Genomic DNA, 26,879 nt, shown 5'->3' on the forward strand with positions numbered 1-26,879 from the left:
TCAGGAGGCTGTATGCAAATAGCTAGTTAGCTAGCTGTCACAGTCAACATTCAACATCTTTGAAGTTAATGATACTAAATGGAACCACGGAAGAACTGTAATTAAAGAGCATGTTTTGATAATACCTCTGAAGGGTTATTTTACATTTCAAGCAGAGTACTAGATATAACTCAGTAGACTTTATGATACCACATTTGAAGCATTCTTTATCATTAATATCAGTATATTTATTGTTAGAAATTCATTCATTCAGAGTTAAGTATTATTTGGATCACTCATATACTTAATTGTTAGTATGTCCCAAATGTTTGTGTGTCCCCTCCCCCACCATCCAATTCCTATGTTGAAGCCTAACCTCTCAAGGGGATGGTGTTAAGAGATGGGACATTTGATCATATGGGTGGAGCCCTCAGGGTTGGGATTAGTGCCCTTATAATAAGGGCCCAAGAAAGCTCCCTTTCCCCTACCACCACATGAGGACACAGTGAATAGATTCTGTCTATGAACCAGAACTCGGGCTTTTACCAGACCTGGGATCTGCCACCTTGATCTTGGACTTCCCAGCCTCCAAAAGTGTAAGAAATAAATTTCTATTGTGTATAAGCCACCCAGTGTGTGGTATTTTGTTATAGTAACCAGAAGAGACTAAGACAATTGTGATGTTGGCATAAAGAAAGCACCTGACCTATACAAGGTGGGTCGGTTTTGGTTCAACTAGCATTTAATTTGATCCAGTTCTCCAGGTGGATAATATCTAATGCATCTGCAGAGGTGGGGGGTCTAGGAAGACTCATATTTCAGAGTCGCTAAAGTGTGGATCATCTCCATCTACACCCTCCATCACACATACACCTGTAAAGTGAGTGGGCATCTGTACACCAGACACCCATGGTCAGGACAGCCAGATTTAGCAACTAAAAAGACAGAATTTGCAATTGAATTTAAATTGCAGATAAAAAAACAGTTTCCTAGGTTGGATGTAAATGTCAGGTAAAGAGTGAATACTTTTTTTTTTTTTTTTTTTAGTAAGTATAAGACAGATTGATGCAAACACAATTATGCATTATTTATCTGAAGTTCAGATTCAAATGGGCAGCCTGTATTTTATCTGGCAACCCTACCAGGGGTCTTATGTGAACTCTTGTGTAGTTCAGAGTCCTGTCCTGGGTGGAATCAGGCTGGCTATCTCAGCTCATGTAGCTGTTTCTTTTTCCCAACCTCAGATCCTGGGAATGACGAAATGGGTGTGTGCATGCAGAAGAAAATGTTCATGAAGTGCTAGAAGACAAGAAGTGCTATTATAGGCCATAAGTCTTGAGGAGTCTCTGAAAGACAGAAAGGAAATCAACTCACCTAAACAGGAAATCTCAGCCTCGAATATGAACTAAAAAGATTACTAGAAAACAAAGCAGTGCCGCTAGGACTGCTCCAAGTTCAGAAGCAACAGATGCCTGGACAAGAGAAACTAAAGCCATGGGGATTCACTGGGGAACCCTGTTCAGAACAAGAAACAATGGTGCCTGCCACCCCTACCCTGGGTCAAACAATGGGAGGGTTTCTCAATGGAACCACCAGTTTCAGTACTTGGGCCAAAGAAGCAGTGAGGTGCCTGAATGATTATGGACACCGTGTACACAGAGCCCTATCAACCTCAGCAATGAAATCCAACTAAAGAAAGCAAAACTAGAAACCTTAGACAGGAGACTACAGGCTCTCAAGATGATCTAATGACCAAAGAACCTTAGGAAAATCAGTACCAATAAAAAGAGACACCAAAGACCCCTATGAGTCCCACAGATTCTTTTAAGTTTCATGTTATATGTTTATTATATTCTAGAGGCCCAATGCATTAAAATTCATGCACTGGAGGGAGGGATCCCTCAACCCGGCCTGCCCCCCTCACAGTCCAGGAGCCCTCAGGGGTGGGAGGCAACCCCGGCAATCAGGAGAAGGCGACAACCCCATCACACCTCTGCTGCTGCCACTGCCAGCAGCGCAAGCCTCAGCCAGCCCTGAGTAGCTGGGCAGCCGCCATCCAAGGCTTGCCTGCACCTCGGTCCGGCCCTGGGCGGCTGGGGGGGCTGAAGGGACTGGGGAACTCTGGAGGCAGCCATGTGCCTGCCGCCCAGGTGGGGCCGAGGGGACTGGAAGCCACCATCTTGTGGGCACCGCCATCTTTGAGGGTGTGACAGTCAATTTGCATATTCCCTCCTTATTGGTGGAGGGTGCTACCATCTTTGAAGACGAGGCAGTCAATTAGCATATTCCTTATTGGTTGTGGGCACTGCCATCTTTGCAATGGCGTGAGGGTCAATTAGCATATTCCCGTTTATTACATAGGATTATGTATTAGCCAATTATTGCTAGTAAAAAGAAAATTTTGGCTTTTGCATATTTATTTTGAAACTGTAACCTGACAGAATTTTTATTTCTTCTAATATATGGAACTGATTATGTGTTTTGGGGGCCAAAATGTGGAATCTTATATTTTCCATTTCAACATTCATATTTTCTTATCTCCCCTTTTATCTGATTGCACTGCATAAAATTTCCAGTACAGCATTAAATCGCACTGGATAGCCAGCATCCTTATGTTCTTCCCTCCTTTAATGGGAGGAAACTGGTTATTTCCCACATTTCTCTTAAAGCCTATGGTAGTTTAGGTTCTGCATCAGTACTGCAGGTAACACTCTGGGATCACCCACTCTTTCTTCCTTCCTTAGGAGAACTCTGCCTAGATGGGCATCTCCATCTGCACGTGAACTGAGTTGAAGTTAGAATAGCCACATGTCTGGTTCACACCACTGGGCATTTTATATCTTGCCTGATGGCTGTGATTAATCTTAACCCTGTAGCTTCTGAATACCAGCCTCTGTGTGGGAGGCATATGCCCACCACACACCCGAGTAAGAGGCTGTCCTCAGGTTAATCGATTCCTAAATTGATGTTGTCTACTAGTATATCCTAATGCTGCGTGCCCCCAGATCACAAGTGTTTACTTATAATTACTTGGTATATTCTAGAATAAAATTTACCCATTTGGGAGTCCTTTTTGGAACAGAGGGATGTGTAGGTTTATTTGAAATCCACCACCGGGTTAAAATGTTGTGGAAAGGAAGATGTTAGAAATCTATGAAGGTCCTTCTGAATTGAGTAAATTTTAGTATGAACTACCCTCTTGTGTTCTTTTGCATGTTAAGTCCACAAAGCCTTGTTCTCAAAGCTTCTTCTGAAATGCTCCCTCATTGATGTGTTTATTGGTATGGTTTCTCTTTGTTATATATTTTGCATTTAGCTCCAGAGAGAAACTGTTTAACATTTTCATGACTATTCTCTCTCTGAACAACCAGAAATCTTGGACAAGGCTCACAACACCATTTCTGAGGTCCAGACAGGCAGGTGGCACATACAATGACATCCAAAAAGTGTCCTTTCAGCAGCTTTGGCCCAACTAGAAAAAAACTAGGTTTAAATGCCGAATTAAGCTAACAACAATGGGTTCCTTTGGTTCTAATGAACCATGGTCAAGAAAGAAGAAAATGTTAGCTTTTTCAAAAAACTTGTTTACAGATGCTTACTAAATGTACTTGGCCCAGAATACAAAGAATTTCTTTCATTCTAATTAAGATTGTGCAAAAGGGAACAAAACTTCAGTCTTTCCATAAAACATATACCTTTGTAGTCCCTCCTAGAAGACAAGCTCTCTGTGAGGGGAGAAATGTAAGATAATGGAGAAACAGCCAATGGGAAGAAAGCTGGGGGATCGGAGGAGATGGTGGTAGGTGTATTTTGCCTCAACTAGATGGAATGTGCTAAATGTGGAGTACATTGTAAATATATCTGGTCTCTAATGATCATTTTGAGTATCAAAAATTTTGAGAAAAACCACTTTCCAAATAGGATGGTCAAAATAGCTCAAATAGAATTAAACAGTGAAGTAGGTATTTAACACTTAAGAAACCAAAGTGTCCTTGAAGCAGAGCTCAGAGGAGAGGCGCATGGCTACTGTCACTGCTGATGGAGAGATGCCTATTTCTAACATCAACCGTTGCGATTCAAAGTGCAAATTGCTATCGAATAGGTTACCCAACTGAGTATTTGCTCTAAATACACTGGCTTCAAGCACCTCTCAGGATTTCTAATTTTTAGCTTTGGAATATTCAATTTTCGTCAGTACCACTTCACCCCCACGAAGACATGGCTGGTGTTTTTCTTCTCGCCACGTGATCATAAAAAAGATACACAATTAGCCAATCACTGCAGACTATTGAAAATAAATAAATGAGACATTTGTAAATAGAAAATAGAACAAATCGGGGAATGATTCTTATTTGCTCCCCAAACAAACTTAATTCCTTGGTGAGAATGCATAGGTAAAATGATCAAACATATGTAAAATGTCTGAGCAAATTTCTTCAAAATAAATGCACTTAACAAATAGGATTGTCAACTTTCATCTGCTCATTTACTAAGAGCAACATCTGCAATTTGAGGACATTAAAAAGGCCCAATTTGAATTGAATGAAGACCTCACACAGCAGGAAAGAGAACCAAAGACAAGCGTAATACATCTTACTTAAATTGACACAAGATTTGTCTGGCAAAAACCCATCCTTACATTACAGCTTTTGAAGACCATAAGTCAGATTTTTAAGGACGAGTAAAATACAGTAAAATAGAAGATCATTTTCTTCTTTTATGTGATCCGTCATTAATTTCTCTGTATCAGAAAAAAATCACTAAAATAATTTTACAATAAAATGATGCCTTGGCCATCAGTATTTCATTTCAAAAGCATTCATTAAAGTGGACATATAATAAATAAATAAATGTATTCCTCCTTCAGGCGGTATCCAGTTACTGTACTCACAGGGAGGGTAATGTGTAGCTCCTAAAATAACCGGCCTGCACAGCTCTGACGCTAATGCCTAATCCCACATCACACTGGAGAATGTACTCCACTCTCCTGCTGCTCCTTGGGGTGAACCTCCTCAGATCTCACCAGGCCTGTGGCTGCTATGCCACCTAAGGGACAATGTCCTTGATGCTAACCTCGTGTTAAATCTGACTTCTTTTCTTCAACTTGTCTCAGACTGACAAGTGGCAGTTGGTCCAGCGACCAAGCTCAAGTTGCCCCCGTGTGGCACACCGCCTGCCTTCCCACTGTGTCCTCTCTAGATGAACTCTGTCTCTTGGTTTTCATCCTCACACAGAGAGACTTGCAAGCCAGAGTTGTCAGAACCTAGTGGCAAGGTCCACTGGAGAGAAACTAGGAATCTCCTGTCCCAAACCAGTGACAGGCAGTCTGGGCCTCCTGACATGTCCACCAAATATGACCAGCGCTTGGCTCATGACCTCACCCAGTTCAGCATTGGAAAGAAGGAGCCACACTTGTTTCCCACAACCCTTTGCCTCAGTTTCCCCAACCTGAGATCTGGGCCTGCCTGGCCATCACAGCTCTCTGTTCCTAGTAGCCATCAACATACAGTACATCAGGAGCTCTGATGTTCTTTTTTAATTTATATACCTAGACTATACATGCAATTCCAAGACTTGAATAGATGCGAAGGCAGGAAAAACATCTAAGGAAGTAAAAGTTTATGAGCAGATAATCAGCACTGGCAAATTCTCTGATGAAAGTCAGGTTCAGATTTCTATCATCAACTTTAATGTTTTATCTTAATCAGATCACCCTTAAATTGCCACTGCAAAAATGATGTTAAAATATAAAAATAAAAATAAGCACAAAAATAATTTTCAAAGAAAAAGAAAAACCTCTTTATTGCCACTGCCATTTTACCCAAAAGAAAGGTTATAAAACTATTTAGTTTGGTTTTATATCTACAACCAGGAGTAGGGAAACTTATTCAATATATTTATTGAAAGAGGACACCATAGATAAAATTAATTTGCCACTAGTAATGGTCCTCAATTTATGGACAAACACTACTTGCTACTATTCATGCTCTGCCATAGTAAATCAGCTGTCAGTCTTCCTGTAGTACACACAAAAGGAACGCGGCAGCTTCTGTGAAGTCCATCGGCTCATTTGGAAAGTTCACTCATTCAACAGGTTTTTATTGTGTCAGACACTGCTCTAGGTACTGAGGATTCACCAGTAACAAGTCAGATAAACAAATCTGCTCTCATGCAGCTCATATTTGTGTAGAAGAAAAAGAATAAAAATAAGCAAATGTTAAAATAAGTAGGAAAATAAGCTCAATAATAATAATGATAATAATTGCCTATTGAACTCTTTTTCTGGGCCGGGCTTTCTGCACACATTACCATGAAGCCATTATCGACACCTTTTCTAGAGGAGAAAATTGAGGCTCAGGAAGAAACTTGCTTAAATTCACAGAATGGGAAGTACTGACATAAGGATTCTAAGGCACATCTGCATAACATCAGAGAGTGTCTAAGTATTACACTATTGGGCTGTTGGGCAATCCTAGAAGAGACCTCATTAACAACTGGAATGGGGAAACCAGGCCCTACACCCACTGCAAGCTGGGTAATAAGTTAACACATAGGAACAGGACACCAGATGACTCAATGCTCATCAACCTCCCCAACACCCAAGCGCCTCCTTCTCACCATTCTTCTTGGTACCTGTAGTACTCTAATTTCATTTGCTTTTCATTTTTACAGAAATCTTTATATAAAAGAAAACAGTATAAAGGAGACTTCCTCTAAAGGCATACTTTCTTGTTCATATTGCCAAAACATGAAAGTAACCAAGATGTCTCTCAGCAGGTGAATGATACATTCAGACAATGGAATATTATTCAGTGCTAAAAGGAAATGAGCTATCAAGCTAAAAAGACTCAGAGGAACCTTAAAAGCATGTTAGCAAGTGAAAGAAGCCAATATAAAAAGGCTACATATTGTATGATTCCAACTATATGACACTCTGGAGATGGTAAAACTCTGGCAATAAAAAAAAAGATCAGTGGTTTGCAGGGGTTAGAAAAGAGAAAAGTATGAACAGGTGGAGCACAGAGGATTTTTCGGTCAGTGAAACAACTCTGCATGATACTATAATGAGGGATTCACATCATTATACATCTGTCAAAGCCCAGAGAATATACTACAAGAATATACGAGTCAACTATGAACTTGTGGTCATAATAATGCGTCAACTTAGGTGCATCAGTTATAAGGAATATGCCCCTCTGGTGGAGGATGTACAGGAGGCAGTCGATCAATGATTCTCTCTCATCATTTATGTTTCTCTCTCTCTCTCTCTCTCTCTCTCTCTCTCTCTCTCTCTCTTTCTCCCCCTCCCTCCTTCCCTCTCCCTCTCCCTCTTCCTTCATCTCTGAAATCAATAAAAAAATATATTTAAAAAAAATCTCTGTACTTTCCACACAATTTTTCTGTGAACTTAAAACTGCTCTAAAAGTAAGTCTATAAATTTATATACATAACATATTTAATATATATTTAATTACACATTATATCTCATTATTAATATATTTAATACTAGAGGCCCAGTGCATGAAATTTGTGCACAGGTAGTTCCCTAGGCCTGGCTGGCAATCAGGGCTGATCAGGTTCCCCACCTCCTGGTCTCCCTGTCTCCTCCTTCCCTCACTTCCTCAGCACCCCACCACCGCAGCTGGTCACCCTCCATGTTCCACACCACCCCCTGGTGGTCAGCACATGTCATAGAAAACGATTGAACTCCCGCTCTCTTGGTCAAGCTCCTGAGGGGACAATTTGTATATTAGCCTTTTATTATATAGAATGATGTATATTAAATGTATGTATTAAAGCATACTATTATCACGAAATATTAATGTTTAATCAAAAAGTTACAAAATCCTAATTTTTTTTAATAATGGCTTCCCTCTATTTTTCCCACCAATACCTAGCTTGATTACTACAAGACTCCTCAAGAATCATGACCTGGTAACATTAATAACTAGTTATTAACTTATTTATTTCTATGGAGAGAATGTCAGTGTAGTCTCTCTATTTATTAAACCGAACTAACTGAAACCACAAGGCCAAGGAAGGAAGAAAGAAAAATTTAATTAGGGCCTGACAGCCCTTGAAAATGAGATTAAAGTTATTTTTCTCCCAACTCCAAATATGCAAAATTAAGTTGATATTGTGTGTTTTTTCTCTTAGAAATGTGTGCTATGTCCTTGCAAGACATTTTTCCCATGCTATATTGTCTGAGATACCCAGGACACTCATATAAAAAATGCTAACTAGTAGATGATGGCTTTGATGCAATGTTGGCATGATGCCAGCACCTGCTGAAGTCTCACATACACAAATACAGACACACATACACCAGCAGCTCAGAACTGACCTTTCTGGAAATAAAATTTGTGAATCTCAAGGGGAAGGCGGGGGTGGGTGGAGGGGAAGAGATCAACCAAAGAACTGGTGTATATGTATGCATATACGCATAACCCACGGACAGAGACAATAGGGGGGTGAAGGCCTGGGGTGGGGGATGGGGTGGGCTAAAAGGAGCCAATGAGAAAAAAGGGGGCATATGCAATACTTCCAACAGTAAAGATGTTTTTTAATTTTTTGAAAGAATATTTTCTAGCAGTAAGCCAACATATCATCTGTTTTCATCTCTCAAGGTGCCTGGGTTCAACACAACAGATGGAGGGCTACCATACTCTTAACAAGCACTATCTATTTCTGGCAGGTGCTAAATAGTGTCTATTTTTCATTACATAAGAAAATGCATGTTTTCAAATACAAGTGGGCCATGTTCTTATCTGGATCTGTCCTTCCAAGTGTTCTCCATAAAGGCTGAGCTTAATGACCCGTTTTTAATAAAACCCAATTTAATCAGCAACTATCCTCAGAGCTCTTTGCTTTTACATAATTAGCCAGGTGCTTTCAGAATAACAATAAATAAAAGAAATTCAAGACACAGGCCCTGGCCTTGGATGGGTAGCCCAGTTGTTTACAGCATATTCATGATTCACAAAGGTTGTGGTGTAACCCTGGTTCAGGGCGCATATAAAAGCAACCAATGAACGCATAAATAAGTGGAACAAATCAATGTCTCTCTCTCTCTCTCTCTCTCTAAATCAATAAATTAAATTAAATAAAACAAAGACATAGATCTGGACCTCAAGGTGTTACTTATGGAGAGAAGGAGGCATGGAGGGAGAGAAAGAGAAAAGGGGAGGGAATAGGGGTAATACAACAAAGTTAATTTTTTAACTCTCAAACTCAAGACAATCAAAGAAATAGAGCTTCAAGGCAGTATAGACAAGGCTATAATGAAAGAAGTAAGTCTATGTTTTTTTAATATCATCTTTCTGCTTCCAGGTAAGTTTCCAAAACATTTGGACACTTGATCTGAACAAAATCTATGCAGGCAACATGTTGATGTGCTTGCCAGTCATTCTCCAACCTGGCTGCTCTTCAGATCCACCTGGGCAGCTTTCTAACCCACACTGCTACCAGCCCCTGAAGTTCTATGAGGTCTTTGATGAGTCAGCTTCCTCCCATGCCCCACAGCAAATTAATATTTGTATGGCACTTGAGAGTTTGCAAAATGCCTTTGATTCTCCTAATTTTTACCCGTCATATCATTATTATCATCTTTTTAGAAGAGAAAACACAGGTTATATGATATATCCCTGTTTGTAGCCAGTAAATAACATATACCATAGGCTAAATTTAGACATTATGCAAGATTTTTTAAAAAGTAGTCTGTCCAATAGACTGGCATATATTAGTGACATCTATCCACATATAAAAATTTATGCTACCCAACGGATCTGGTTAAATGTTCAGGTTTCTAAGAAATGATAAATGCACCTTTTTTGGAATTTTTTCACTTTAAAAATTCTTGTAAACTGTCTATGTATATTAAAATATCCATTCTAAAGTTGACAGCTAGGCATTTCAGCAAAGAGCAATATTTGTACATAAGTGCATGAACCTACTTCAAAACAAAAGAAAGCTGTAGGATGTTTCAAAGTGTTTAAGTTCTTTTTTTATTCCCTGTGAGGCTGCCATTATTTTAAGCAAAACAGAAATCTGTGTTCCTTCTAAGGCAGGGGCTGCCATACCTTTGGTCGCACGTGGAGTATAATGGGGTCCCTACTAGAAAATTGCGGTCCCAGGGTATTTGGTAACTTACCTAAAGAAGGCTGGATCTTTAGAACTGCCTTGATTCTTCCGTTTTTATTTTCAGAGCTACATTTTTATGACTCACCAATTAGTCCATAAGAATATTTTCAAAGCCCATAAAACCATGTACACCCTGCAACCCGCTACCAGGAAGAACAATATTCTGAACAGCCCATTTGCGATAATGACTGTTCATTTGTGTTTTAATATGCATGAGTAAAAAGGCCTTAAGACAGCCTGCATATGATTCCAATATTTGTCTTTTAAACAAGTTAATATGGTATCGTCTTCCCAATGCAAAGCCTTGTTAAAAAAAGCATTGTATGGTCGAATTTTTCGTCCCTCTGTTAGCTTAGTGTACTGGGGAGTTAAGGGACAGGTATTTTTCTCTAAAACACTGGAGCCAGGGAAGCCATAACGACATGGAGACCACCAGCTTCCACACTTGATGAAAACCGAGTTCATCATGGTAACTGGCCTACATATATTTAACATCAGTGCTTCCTCAAGAAATACTCTTCATACTGCCTCCAAAACCATTATCCTCAAGTATCTCTTTATTTAAAAAAAAAAAAAGCCCTGTATATTTTTTATGATTGCTACCTTTCCATGATACTTTCTCAAATATAGACTCCACAGTGTTTGGACACAGGTAGTTGAGGACAGAGACTATTGCAGCAGCAATGATGGAGGAGACAGGAGAGCTCAGATTATTGTCTTCTAGTGCATCTCAATAATTCGGTACACCTCACGATAACTGAGGATGAAGGTTGGGGGTCATAGAACTCCGGTAATAAATGTCTGAGACTGTGTGTGCTAACATTTAGCCAGCCCTTCAAGACCCCAGGCATCTAAGCACGCTACAGATGGCGGCAGTTCATCTTCGAAACAGCCCCATAAGAAAGTGCTGTTATTGTCCTCACTTTGCAGAAGAGGAATATGAGACACAGAAGTCAGTATTTGTTCAAGGTCATAAGCGAAGTAAGTGATGAGCAGTGATCCAGCCGTGAGCCTCTCTCTGCAAAGCCGCTGCTCTTAACCATTAGGCTGTTTGGCCTTCGTTCCTTTCTCACTGAACCTGCAAGCTTCTGACGTTAGTCCCTCTTCCCTCATCGTGTGGTGGCCAGTGGTTTGACTCTTGGATAGTGCTCACAGGCAGTTGCACACCATTATATTCTATGTTGTGAAATTATGTGTTCAATGTTGGGGGATCCGATGTGTGCAAAGCTGGGCACAGCCTTGGATACAAAGACAACATCCCAGTTCATTGGACAGGGGCCAATACCCCTATTGCAGTCCACCTGACCCTGTCAGTCATGGTCAGTCATTTAAACTCCAAATAAGTAGCAAGTAATGTCCATTGAATTGCCCCTTTACTCTCCAACTGAAAAGCAACAGTTGGTTTTTAAATTATTGAGTAACTAAAAATTACTTATGTGCTTTTAATATGTTTCCATTGCCTAAAAACATTTTTCTATTGTTATTAAAAGACTCGATGTGCCAGTTAGCGGGAGAACCATTTTTCACTTTCCTACCATTATCAGAGATTCATGATCGCCTTATATGTGCCATGGGCTGTCATGGACCCCTGGGCCTCACTCTGGAAAGACAGAGACTGGTCAAAGGGGAGGGAGGGAGGCTGCAAACCCTCTCTTGGCTCCTCCCAGCCACCCTCCTAGTCTGCGGGGATGCTCTAGTTCAGAGGTGTTCGAACAGGTATGTTCCGGGAATAGAGGTCTCACTGTGCTCTAGGAAAGTGCTTCTTTGTCTTTAGGTCAGAGAGGTAAGGAGATGGATAGGAGGCATGCAGGCCACCAGCTCTGAGTGGGCAGGGTCCTCTGCCCCTCCCTATCTCTGGGCCCAGAGCAGCAGCCTGCCTGCCTGAGCTCAGGTTCCTAAGGAGCCAGGTGTCAGACCCTAAGCCAGAGAAGTCCTGTGCTTGGGGAGCTGCTGGCTTTGTGTTCCTCCTTTGCGTTCCACCTTTGCTTCCTTTATGAGGGCTGGGTTTATCTTTTTCCCTAGACTGGCCTTTCCTCTCTAATGAAGGGGTCTGGTCAAAAATCAGGCCCAGGTTTGCAGGGAAATGGGGGGTGGAAAGGAAGCTGGGCCTGGGTTGGGATCGGGACCCCGATCAAGAAACAAATGTTTATCTTTGCTTTGGACAGGGGTTCAGAGCGGAAGGAGAGGAAATGGCGGGTATGGGGAATGGAGGGTGGAGTTAAATTAGGATTGGAGCAAAAGCCCACCTGGTAATAAGGTGCTCCTGTACCTGCCATTGGCTTGGCTTCTGTACTTTTATTTCCCTCCACAACCTGGCAGATGGTAGATGTTCCGAATCAGAATTAAGTGTTCTTAAACTCCCTGCTACCAACCAGCGCATCTTACACGGCTTCATACGCAATTAACCCTGATGAAATATCTTATCCATTTGTCTAGAAGTGAGAAACCATTTCCTGAAATTGGGTGCAATCATTGCCCACAGAGTACAGATTCTGGGCCAACACACAAGGATGCATCTGTTACCTACAATACAAAAGAGAGTTTCTGGAATAACAACATAATTGTCACAATAATTTCAGAGCATCATTATCATAAATAAAAACAAAGAGTCGAAAACATAACAATGCCACCAAGAAGGAAATGACTTTCATTCACTACCCACCCAGCTATTTTGAGAAAATTATGCCAAACTGTTATTGTAGTTCAGAAATAAATTTTGGAGACCTTAATTCAAATTTCTGGAGGTTATGACATTTAAAAAGACAGCGTTGCAGTTATTCTTGGGTTCTCTCAGAACACTGTGTAGAGTCTAACCTGGAAGGTGGTTGGCCATTGAGGCACAGCCACTATGGAGATGTGGGGCCCACAATATGGCAGCAGGGAGAGATTCAGTGTGAAACGGCAGATGAGCCCCAGACCACAAAATCACCAGGATGAATTCTCTGCAGCTGCTTGGTTCCCACGGGTATGTCATCCAAGTGCTGCAATAACCAACTCTGACCCGGTAAACATGTCACTCCAGGGGCCGTTATAACTCAAACCATGGATGTAAAAGGCAGTGTTTACCAGGGCTTGGGATGGGTTGGGTTTAGCAGGGTGAGCATGTGTTTTTGTTCTGTATTTATTCTGTGTATTTGTTTTTTGTATATGATTAACAATTACAGGACTCACACTAGCAAACAGACATATTTGTTACCACAAGCTAAAGGGAACACAATGAAAATGCACGCATGACGCAGTGATGACGATGTCCCAACCAAATTAGTCAACATAAAAGCGTGGGTGACTCTACTCAAGGTCCCAGTCGCTCCCTTGGACCAGAAGGAAGCTCATGCTTTTGTGGTGCCACCTGGTGGAGCAAAGGAGACTGAAGCAATTGGTCATAAATATGGTTGGTTGTCCTCACCCCACACTCACCCTCAGGAGACTTTTTACAAGAATCAAAGCATTACTACTCTTAAAACTTCACAAACCTTTATGGGGTACTTTGAAAAAAAAAGTATTTAAAGAGAAAACATCAAACAGTTTAGTGCCATTTCTTTATTCTCTTTCTGTCCCCACCTGAGGCAACTTTCCTATATTAAAAAGTCATCAAGTCCAAAATAAAGACAGGGAATGGATAAAAATGCTGAGTGTATTTGGCAATGAATACACTACCAAATTGCAGGAATTGCACTATTAGTAATGGCACCAAGAAGCTTCGCCTCCTGTGGGACATGAAGACTGCCCCATTGGTAGAATTATATCAGCAGTTCTCAACCTGTGGGTCGCGACCCCTTTGGCGGTCGGACGACCCTTTCACAGGGGTCGACTAAGACCATCCTGCATATCAGATATTTACATTACGATTCACAACAGTAGCAACATTACAGTTATGAAGTAGCAACGAAAATAATTTTATGGTTGGGTCACAACATGAGGAACTGTATTTAAAGGTGCAGAAGGTTGAGAACCACTGAATTATATGGATACGTGTTCTCTCCTCCCCCCCATTAAACTGCAAGCTATTTGAAAAGAGACAAACACCTCCTATGTCTCCTATATCAGTCAATGTCCTACACACAGTAGGCTCTACCAACAAGCTAATATAAGTGCATGAAGTTTAACATCTGACATCTTTTCCAGTGGTCCAGAAATAGACACTTTGATTCTTTAGTATCTCATTTTTCTGTTAATTTAAATAAGGATTCGTAAATTACAGCCATACCAGATAGGTAACAAAACTACCATCAATACCTGAATACACATCACCTTCAAAGTGTTTCAACCTGGTTATGTATCATGAACTTGCATCCTCTAATAACAAAAACCAAACTCCATGTGGATTCCTGAGCAGAGATTCTTCTGAGCCACAGCAAGGTGACAGGAAGAAACTGAGGTAAAGTGTAGGAAAACTGAGAGGAAAACGGTCGAAGTTAGTGCCATTTGGCAAAAGTTTTATTTTACAGAAATAGAGACATAAATAAATAGAAAACAATGAGAAAATATATGGGATGTGAAGCTCCATTAGCAAGCATCCATCTGTTCCTCATATTTTAATATCTTCTGCATCACCCTATAGAACAACACATGCAATTAAGCAGAAATTGCAAAGCCATTTTTTCCCAGTAAGTTATTGTCAACAGGCCGACCACACGGAGCCAGATGCAAATCACTAAGTCAATTTAGCACCAGTTTATAAAGTTTTGATTCATCCTCAACCCATTTGGGGTGATTATACTGCATTATCATTAAATGCAACACACGGTTCTGACTCAATCATTTGAAAATCCGCCACATATTGATGGTGAAGGTGGGGCGGACATCTTCCCCAGGAGGCCTCCGAAGCGATATTCTTTCCAAATCACTCGAAAACTGCTCACAAGACACGTGCGGAAAGCTGTCTGGCAAAACACAAAACCTTCCAAAGGTTTTAATCATGCTAGCTCTCGGTGTGTGCATTTTCAATCAAAGCGTGCCTCACTAAACAACCAAAACCTCTCATTTTCTCCCGACGGATCCAGAGGTTACCCCTTCACCCGGATGCACCCAGCTGATCCAGGCTGGCGGAGCCCAACGGTCCACGCTGAGGTACCCTGAAGATAGGGCGCCAGAGAAAATCCAGGATGCCTAGTTCAATTTGCATTTCAGATACCAAGGGATACCTTCTTATGATAATCATCCCCACGCAACATTTAGGAAATACTTAGACTAACATACTGGTTAACTTTGGCAACCCTACCCACAGAACATCAGGTGGTGGTGTGTGCCTGGCCAGCCAGGTCCACACTGTTTGTTTCAAAAGATGAAAATGTTTGATGGTGTTTCAAGCACATTTGCTCCCTCTTGAGTCTCTCCCTGCCTTTTGGCGCTTGCCAACACATCACTAATATGCTGGGCCTTTACTCCATAAGGATCTTTTATCAATATCTTCAGAAGTTGCGCTGTTAATTAAGGATAAAACTAAATTCATCCCCTAGTGAAAGAACTAACTACCCCTGCCTTTATGAAAGAAAGAAAAAAAAAAAAGCTAACACATTTAACAGCCATTGTGTGAGCTAACTTTTCTTACACTGATTTTCTTGATACTCATAATAACTTAATACAAAGACTATGGGGGGAAATTAACAACATTCTAAATAAGACAGTGTTTCTTCAATTTGCTTAATTCACAAAACACATTCGCCGTTTCATATATATAGCTGTGTCAAAATAGTTGCTAACACAATTTAATCCCTAACCTGTTACTAGAATTTGACTATAACATAGAAAAATAAAATCCATGTATATTACATTTAAAAGTGTAGGAGGCTAAGAGAAAACCTAAATTGCCAATAAATTATATTTTACTCTAAAGACAAACATCAAAATACAGTCATGTGCCACTTCACAGTGGGGATAAAGTCTGAGAAATGCATAGTTAGGCGATGTCATTGTGTGAACATCATGGAGTTCATTTATACTTTGCATTTATACAAAGTAGGTGGCCTGGTCTACACACCTAGGCTATATGGTGTATCCTATTACTCCCATACTATAAGCCAGTACCGTATATTACTGTACAAACAACATGAGATGAAATCAAGTACAAGAGAAAATAATGCAACAGAGAGATAAGGTAAACAGATGTGTGGGGCTGCTACCGGTGTAACACAGCAGACTGTTTGACAGCAGACGTGTATTTTATAAGAAGAGCACACTCTAAAATAACGATAAATAGCACAGTACAGTAAATACATAAACCAGTAACGTAGTCATTTATGTGCTGTATTTTGTAGGATTGGCAGCACAAGCGTTGACACCAGCATCACTGAAAAACACGTGAGTAATGCGTTGTACAAGATCATTAGGTGACAGGAAGTGTTCAACCCTGTTATAATTTTGTGGGACCACCTTCATATATGTGGTCCATCACTGACTAACACATTGTTATTCCACAGGTGTATGTTTGTATAAAACACTTTATTACGTATACATATATAAATATAGACACACATTCTTCTAGGTGTTTTTCTACGGGCAGAATAAATAAAGAAAATTAAGTAGGCACAAGAAGTATCCAAAAGCTAAGTCAGTAATGGGAATGGTTCAGAAATATGGAGCAGACACGGGTGTTGTCTATCCAATATCCTTTCACTCCTTCTCCCCACCTAATCATTGTCCCTCTCCGCTGGACTCAGGGCAGCCATGTGCCCATCTCCCCTCCATGTTTCCATCTCTGTCCCCACCCCCATATTCATCTCCCCCTCCCTTGCCATCAGGGTAACCCTTGATAGTTTCAGGCCAGCGGGAGGTAAGCAGCAGGCACTGGGAAGCTCTTCAAGAGGAGATTGCCTGGCACAGGCTGCCCTTCCCCTCTTCGTGCAGGATGCAGCTGTCTGCTGGCATGGAGCAGCCTTCTTGCGCCCCCCTAAGTGCATGAAGACGAAGCCACACACTAAGGATGGCTGAGAGAAAGAGGAAAGGGACCAGAGTCCCAAAGGTCACCCCCACAGCATCCCACCAGCTCTGAACATACAGCCTTCTACATGACAAGAACACGAGTCTTACTTAGCTGGCTTACCTGCCATACATTGAGTTTTTAGGTGTGTGCAGCTAACCATTGTCCAAACTGTAACAAAATGGGAAGCTTAACACTTTCTGTGAATTCCCCTATAGAAAAAATTTCTACACTGTTCCACTGTAATTACTAAACATATGATGGAATGCAGGTGTCCACATTTTTGCCACAGCATTGGGACAATATTCAAAATGATCAAACGTACCTCAGAAACCAAAATAGTCAAATATCTAATCATACATATTTGAGTAAACTCTCACTCTGTCCCTAAATAGCACTTTTTCAATAAAAGTGAAAATACTGTGGACGTATCTGAAGGGTCTGAGTTAAATGGGGAAAAGAAACAATGTCTGTACTCAACATGAATCACTTTTCCTTGAGGCAAAGCTCATTGCTCAGCAGCAATGAAGATGGAGGAGAGGAACACTTTCCGGGCATAGTTGGAATTTAAATAAAAGCAGCCGCAGCCATCTATCTGCAACATGGACCAAGCTGTGCTAGGATTTGAGGCCTCAGTACCCAGAGATATATGTGCATTCTAGAGGCACCATCTGGCCCAAGGTAAGCATGCCTGCTTCTGACAGCCATGTTCCATGTGATTTGAAGTACCTGAGACACCCATACCATGGTGAGCCTGAGGGGACAGCAGTGTCCCAGCAAACCTCATTCCAGAAATAGCAGAGAGCTTGCCTGGACTCCCTGTCAACCATGAGTATCTCTAAACATCCCACATCTTGGGCTTACAGAGTTTCCACGGGATTCCTCAAGAGTGAGCCGGCCCACTTCTGCACAAGGACACACGTGCTGAGCTTGTCACTTGGCACCAGCCCAGTGAAACCAGAGGCTTCCTGGCAGGAGGCCCCTGGCACTGCAGTCTTCAACTTCAAGTAGAGGAACAAGTTACGCCTTTGAAATCCCTCAGAGACATGGTGCCTGAAAAAGTAGAGGCCACAACATAATTAAATAGTCTTCCCAAATGGTTCCAATTGGGGGCAGAGGGAGGGGAGGAGAAGGGAAGAGAAGCAAGGATGGGAAGGGAAGTGTCACGGATCAACAGGTTTGGTCCCATTCTTTGATTTCCTGCATATTTTCCCAAAGGGCCACACAAGAACACGAAACTGCTCAGCCAAGGTTATAAAGTTTTCCTCTAGAGAAGACATTTTCTTGATCCTTTCACCCTGGGTTCTGAATACGTTATGTATCCAAATAATGATAGTATTATGTTTTCATACTCTCGTATGCCTGGTACACCAGCTTGATGTCCAATCACCTTCAGCATTCCTATAACTGCATTTTCCATGGAAATAAAAATTCATCAGCAAGTAATTTCTTCTGACCAAAAATCTCAACGAAGTTCAGAATGCTGATGAATTAAAAGTCTAATTTAGCTTCCCTATTTATCTTCTATGGGGGCAGAACAATTATAACTTGGGGGGGGGGTGCTGGAAACATCCATTATTACTATAATAATTATTAAGTAATTATTCACCTGGGGGGACTAAGATTGCAATACCCAAGTTCCTCCCCCTATCCTGGGTCTAGCTTTCAACAGAGAGCTCACTGGGCTCGGCTTATCCAGTGAAGAAATTGATTTAGTATAATTTTTTTAACATTATATATAATGTGCTTATGAATCAAACTTTTCAATTACGACCCTATTTCATCAGTTATTTTCACTCATTACCAGCTGGAGATCCCAGGTACAGCCTCACTCTTCAGGGAAACAGGAAACAGTCTGCTGGATGGATCCCAGCCCCCCATGGGGGTTGGTCTGCAGATTGTCCCAACTCTTTCTGATCACAAGGTGGAAGCTGTTAAACTCCCTCTCATCCATTTGCCTTCCCTGCACCACTGAATGGAGCGTTAGCTGATCACCCCCTTCCTAAAAGCCAGAGCAGGCAGTGCGCCAGTGCCCACACACAAATAACCCCAGTCCCGAGACCTGAGGACCCCAAGAGGAGGTCTGGGCACGTGGCACCCAAACTCCTCTGCCGGCCATGTTTTCCGAGAGGACCACCAGATTCCCAAAGCTAAGACAGTGATTTCTTTTCTAACCACTGCAAATAAAATAAGGTACAGGCTCATGGATGGGGGCACAATTTTTCTTCATTGCCTTTGACTTCCAGGTTTATAATTTCTGTGATCAATGATAAGAACAGCCTTATAGTGAGCAATCAGAAATTCATCCTGGTAGATTAACTGTCACCCAAGCAGCTATTCTGCACATTCACCATGCACAGAGCCAGATGAAATATGCCGAAAATAAAACCACATGGAGTGAGTAGATATTAAGAGAAATGGTGCCCTGGACCATGAAGAGGGTTCTCAAGCTCATGAAAAATTCCAAATATAGGTAAATTAACACATCCAACCAGTATGATTTATATGATATGGTGCTACAGACAGATGACATAGAAGGGACCAGATAATGCAGAATCATTTAAAGACTGAGCATTAGACAAGTTCCAATTTCACTGTAAAAGTTTAATTTTATATTAGCTGTAACTGGACATTTTTAGCAGGCTACATGTTTTAACTTCAAACCGTTGGTTAGAAGTTGCTAAAATTACCTGACTTCTTAGTTTGTTCATCTCTACATTGAAGTGCTATAATATATATTAATACATAATTAAGGTTCTAGCAAGCTGTTAAAACAGCTCTGATGTTCAACTCCTAAATTATTGTTTTAAACCCAACATTAACATAAAATGTCTCTTTTTGAAAACTGTAAATAACCATCATCAGACAATCTGACATGGTCTAATTTTTGGCAAGACGACTGGCTGACAAGAAACCCACTTAAGAAGGGGGCCAAACTTAATTACAACTAAGGGCATCCCCATGGAGCGCGGGGAAGGAAAAACCCCAGTTCTCTACAGCATCAGAATAAGGGAGGAGATCTGTGTGGCTTTGTTGGACTCTCACCAACTGTTGCCAAAAATGGCAAGTAGACATGAAAACAATGTCTTTATAACCCAAGGTCAACGGGGAGCTTCCATACAGCAGATCCTGGTTATGAGATACTGAAACACAATGGACCTCAACCGCCATGAGCACACTACCATGCTGAAGCCATGCCCCCCACCCCACATGCTACCCAGATCACCACGTGTCTTACAGGGACCCTTCTCTGTAATCACTCTGAAGCACAAGCTTGTGCCAAGATAACCTTTAAAATTCAGTAACTTCCCAGTCTTTGTTAGACGCTGATCTGATTTAAAGTTTGCCACAACCAGTAAGGAAATGGGTGTCAATTCCTTATAGACCAATGTCTATTCTTGTGAGAAATGGGATGAAATTAGGGAGGTAGCATAGGTGTTATTTTATGAGGAATGAAATAAATTTAATAAATCATGTGGGTGCGTTCCATCTCAATTAGACCTAATTACATTTATGGCTGTAATAAAGGAGCACGTGCTTTGGATTAGGGAGTCATTGAACTTTCACCATCACCCTGAAATAGCAGGTCTCCACCCCCATTATCTTCGAGTCACTTTCAAGTTAAAACCATCCTGGAATATGTGGAGCAGATTTACATGTCAACTCGTTCCTCAGAGAGAGGGGATGCCATCTGGCCCCGTACGACTTCTCATCAACAGTGTATCTGAATGCCATCATCTCATGTTTCCCACACATGCCGCACTCACCTTCTTCACGAATAAATTGACTCTCTTGTCAAACTTCTTTCCCTGTGCCTCCGACACAATATGGATACAGATGTTTATTCCTTCTTGCAGGATATACTTCTGAGGTCTTTCCTTATTGCTTGCTTTCCCTATCTGATGCAACACCGATAAAGCCTATGACACTATTCTCAAGTCTGCCTATGAGGGAAGCAAACAGACTCCTGTAATTGCCATAAGATGACACAGGCAGGACCCAAGCTCCACCCTAGAAGTATCCACCATGGAAGGCTGTTCTTCATAGCCAAAGAAAAACATTAGAAAGGCAGTGTGGGGAAGTGTTTCTAGAACATGATTATAAGGCTATGGTAGCAACTGGTGAGAGATGAGTCACTGTGAGTGGGTGAGTTTTAAGATCCAAAGATTTAAATTCATCCCTCTACACCAGTGGTTCTCAACCTTCCTAATGCCGCGACCCTTTAATACAGTTCCTCATGTTGTGGTGACCCCCAACCATAAAATTATTTTTGTTGCTACTTCATAACTGTAATTTTGCTACTGTTATGAATCGTAATGTATCTGATATGCAGAATATATTTTCATCATTACAAATTGAACATAATTAAAGCATAGTGATTAATCACAAAAACAATATGTAATTATATATGTGTTTTCCTATGGTCTTAGGCGACTCCTGTGAAAGGGTCGTTTGACCCCCAAAGGGGTCGCGACCCACACGTTGAGAACCGCTGCTCTACACCCCACCAACATAACAACTAGTCGCCTTCTCCGGTTTCTCACCTTGGAACACAGCAAAAACCTTTCTTCTAAAGATCAAGCAAAAACCAGTGAGTGTCATCTCCCTCTTCAACATGAAGCCCTCTCCTCTTACCACATCCAGCAGGCACCAAATCCTGTACATTGAGCCTCCTAGACTCCTGTTATATAGATCTATTTCCTCTTGCTCCATTATTACCTCTCTGATAAAAACTACCACCATATCTGGCTTGGGCTATTGAAGAGGCTACTACGCTGGTCTCCCTGCATCCAATCTCATATCCACCAATCCATTCTCTACCCTGCAGAAAAGGATGGTTTGTAACATTCTCATGGGTGCATGGCACTGACTGTGGGGATACATGCTGGTTAGATGAACTTTTCCGGTTCTTCGAGAGCGAGCTTTCACGCTCTCTGGCCTTCCAACATGCAGCTCCTTCTGCCTGAACATCTTCTCCCACCACCCACCTCAGCTAGGCCCTCTGCCTTCCATGGGTGTCCACATAATGGCCTTCCTCTATAAGATCTTTTCTGAACCCTGCCTAATTGCCACCTTCCTGATACATACTGTGAAACTTTCTCTACTTTCTCTTCCAAAACCTTGCCCGACTTCACTGAAGTTACTTTTAAGACTTCCCATTTTCTTTGGCCCAATGAAGGTTCCAGGGATTGGAGGTGAAGAATCTGGAAACACACTTGGTAGTTTAGGAATGAATGAAGCTAAAGAGGCATCCATTAGTCTCAGGTTCCTGGCATCGAAAGTTAGAGGAGGTCACAACTGTGGCTCCTAGAAGAGCTGAAACAGCCCCAGACCCTCCTCGCATATTTCACAGCCTGGGAGCAGATCTGATTCTTCTTAACACCACCCAAAACATAAACACATGTGCAAAATCTACTTATCCCTGACTTCAGCAATGATCAAAACACCTTTATAATTAAGCATTTTTTACATAAAATTATATTTTACTAAATGTTTCCACAGACCTAATCTTCATGCTCTGAAAAATCCTGAATGCAAGCAAAGCACACATTGCTAGTTTGCAAATTAAATGGAGGCTCAGCCCGGCCAGTGTGGCTCAGTGGCTGAGCATCAACCTATGAACCAGGAGGTCGTGGTTCAATTCCCAGTCAAGGCACATGCCCAGGTTGCAGGCTTGATCCCCAGATGTGTGCAGGAGGCAGCCAATCAATGATTCTCTCTCATCACTGATGTTTTCATCTTTCTCTCTTTCTCTTCCTCTCTCTGAAATCAATAAAAACATTAAAAAATAATAATAAAAGAAATGCAGGATCAGTGCCTGAAGGGACTTGTCTAAAGCTATGTGGGTAAGAAGTGATGACTCCAAAACCAGAGATCCTGGTCTTCTGATTCATCATCCAGTGAAACTTTCTTCTGTCTTTGTGTAAATCAGGTGTTCATAGTAACTGAGCAATCTCAACGAACACAGAGTGGATTTAAAAGTCAGCATTCATGCCCAGCTCTGCTCCACTGTGTACGGGATCCTGGAAAGACCTCAGGAAGAGCCTGGTTGCGTGCCAGCAGGAGCGCCGAGATGCATTCTGCTTCTCCTTTTAAGGCATTTTAAACTAAAGAAAGCCTCCACACCATCTCTTTCCGTTCCACTCACAACCAAATCCTTTCAATGAAAGCACCAATGTGGTTTAGTTGCAGATTATTTTTATCTATTTTTGAAAGTCAAATAAACTTAAACTGAACAAATATGTTCCCCTGCATGTTTTCCCGGAATTTCAGTCAAAGTTTTTCAGTCATTAGGCATTTTTCCTAGAGTGTTGTGAACCAAATAGTGTTCTGTGCCAAAGCGAGGAACGTATTAATGAAAACAAAGAATCAAAGGGAGCCAATCAAGTAGTGAAAATGTTCTGCCTTATTTCATCGAAATGAGATGCGAAGGGAAAACATCAAAGTGAGAATTAAAGTACGTTCAATGTTGTCAGCGTGAATTATGTCACTAAAATATTTTAGGAACATAAATCTCCCAACACAAGAGACCTATAGATCCTATTAATCAATGTCAGCCAATAAATTTAATTAAAAAAAATCAGTCACATGGGTTAAAGGTATATTTTAATAAATGTAAGGACTTTAATGATTTGCTCCTAATAACATTATTAAACTGGAGAACTTTATTATCCTCAGTGGGAAAATATAAATAATCCAGAAAAAATTATATCACTAAGATGTTATTCCTCTAGATTCCAGCAAACTTCTTTACAAAAATAACCCCAAAACATTTCTTCTTCCTAGGAATGTTAATCAAATCAAATCACAAACACAGACAGCCAATACAGTCGTCTTACAGAAAACTTTTGCCACCGGGAACACATGTTTGAGTGGGATATGGGGGAAGGAAAGGAGGAAAGGTTGTGAAGATCATAAGTCCTCAGCAAAACTAACCATCTTTGTGTGATACTGTGGCAGTAGCAGGCCGTCACTAAAACAGATGGTACAACACACAGCTGTGCCACAAAATGCCGAGAAACTAAAGAATCACTGATTCTGTCTACTTCCATAGCTTTTCCAAACAATCTACAGTCCAGAATCCACTTCAGAATTCTGGCATTGGAATTCTCCCAATTTGAATCACTATAGCTATTCCAGTTTCACATGGGCTCATTATACATTTGAATATTAATTTTCTTCTTCTTCTTTTTATTTTTATTGATTTCAGAGAGTAAGAGAGATAGAAACATCAATGATGAGAGAGAATCATGGGTCAGTTTCCTCTTGCTCGCCCCCTACTGGCATGTGCCCTGACCAGGAATCAAACCTTGACCTCCTGGCTGACAGGTCAATGCTCAACCACTGAGCCACAGCAGCCAGGCTTAATTTTCTTTTTAAAACTCAATGCCCTTAAGCCAAAAACTTACTAGTTAAATAGTGGAGTGGCAGATTAGTTTCCTCTGTAAGAAATTATTGCTGTTTCAAATTACCATAAACATGGTGGCTTACAACAACTCAACTGTATCCCTTGAATTTCTGGAGGTCAGAAATCTGAAATGGTTTTTCCTCTGTCTCCTTGCTTTCCCCATCTTCTAGAGCTGCATTCTTGCATCTCTTGGTACCTATCACCCCGTCACCTTCAAGGCCAGCAAACAGTACACCATCTTCAAATCTCTCTGCCCCATCTGCACATCCCTTCCCCTCTCCATCTGGGGCAAATACTCATCTGCCTACTTTGGGAAGACCCTTATGATTACATCCAGAACCCTCCTGCTTGCCCAGGATCATCTCCCATCTCAGGAGCCTTAATCACATCTGCAAAGCTCCTTTCACATATACGGTGACATTGACAGGTTCCAGGGATGATGATGGGGCACCCTTGGGACCAGTCTTCTGCCAAGCACAGCAGTCTGTTTACCTCTCAGGATCAACCCCTCCAAACTATTTCCTAATCGTATTCATAAATGAATATATCCTTTCGAAGATGCCTTCACAGCAAAAGCTTTGGTTAGCTTCCATCTCACTCCAACTTAAACCTTCACCCTGTGCATTATGAAACCTTTGGAGAAACTTTTGGGATGTAATCCCTTAATTTCCTTCATTCTGCCAACAGAGACGCTGGAAAGTTTCAAGTCAGATTCCGCAAAAATGTTTTTTTACCCACGCCCAAATCATATTTTATAACAGCAGCCAAAGTCCAACTAGAAATTGGTCCTAGTGAGTAATTTTTATACTTCATGTTTAAAAAAAATTAGAAGTTTGCTCATTTAACATCAGCCTATGATGTCAAGGAATCGACCAAAGACATTACAGTTGTGGGATATGAGAGTAAGACATGAGTAGCTGTGATCATGGGATATTTTGTGTACAAAATAAATAATTGGACATTTGAGCTCAGACCTGGCTATTTTCAAGGCATTGCTGAGCTAATTAATATTATATTTTTAATTAATATGTCAGCAGATATAAAATTTTCCAGGTATGCTTTTAAATTATTTTATCAACAGTCAGATGAAGCAATGGCTTTGGCACGACTCACGGATGTAGGAACCACTCCACAGTCCCCAGCTCGCTCCTGCTGGAGGGTCACAGCCCGAAAGAAACCAGCATCCAGAGCTGCTCTCCCCACAGCTCAGGCTGATGGACAAGCTGTGCCCACACCTCACCCACTGCCCAGCGTCTGAGTGCCTCTGCCCATCACACAAACTCTGTCCTCCCACTCCATCCCCTTCAGGGCCTTCTTTCTGTCTGCATTTATTCTGTTATCACAACTGTCCCTCCCTGCTCCTCAGGTGGCTCTGCCTGTCCTTGGTGACAGGCAGTCCTATAGCCACAGCCCGCTGTTGTTTCTGGAACAAGCAGTCCATCTCTGCAACACAAGGTCAGTCTGGAGGGCGGGACATACATTCTGTTCAGAGGCCCCATCTTACCCTGCAGTTCCTGGAACGAAGCATCAGACGCAGAATCTGATACATGCTGCAGGCTCTTAAAATAACTGTCATTAGGTTCGAGGACAACTAATGGAGATTAAATAAGTAAAGTATACATTACAGTTATTAGAATATAACAGCTGCTTAAAAACAAAAATTAATCCCCCTCATCCCAAATAATTTATGTAACTCTAATGTTTAATAAGATAATGTTCTTGATGATGATGATGATGTGATGATGATGATACATATGTGACATGTACCAGGCACAGTTCTATGTGCTTTCCTATATTAACTCATTGAACCCTAAAAAAAAATCCCTGAAAGATAAGCACTATCATCTGCGTTTTACAGACACAGAAACTGAGCACAAAGAAGTTAACTCATTAGTCCACTGTCACAAGGCTGGTAAGTGGCAGAGCCTTCCAAACTGGGTGTCAGAAACACTATTTAGCACATGAGCATTGGCACATAAAAAATTCTAGAAGCTTAAGTAATGGAATAAAATATAAGTAGTATATAAAGATCTGATTAAGTAGCAGATCAGTTTGTATAAAAAATTATAAATAGATAGATAGATTTATATTCATCCCTAGTACACAAGATTAAAAACACAAAACTCTTGCTCTGCCCAGTGTGGCTTGACTGGGCATTACCCCGTGCACTCAGTGTGACTCCATTGCTGGTTTGATTCCCAGTCAGGGCACAGGGCACATGCCCAGGTTTTGGGCTCAATCCCAGGTTGGGGTTGTGCAGGAGGCAGCTGATGGATGTTTCACTCTCAAATTGATGTTTCTCTCTCCCTCTCCCTCTCCCTTGTCTCTCTCAAAATCAATTTTAAAAAAACACACAAAATTATTTATAAATGCCTCAATACAAAATTTTAGCTTTAAAAAGGAAAAAAAAAAATCAGCCCTAGCTGGTTTAGA

This window comes from Myotis nattereri (assembly GCF_964212035.1).
Source record: "Myotis nattereri genome assembly, chromosome: 4".
NCBI lineage: Eukaryota > Metazoa > Chordata > Mammalia > Chiroptera > Vespertilionidae > Myotis > Myotis nattereri.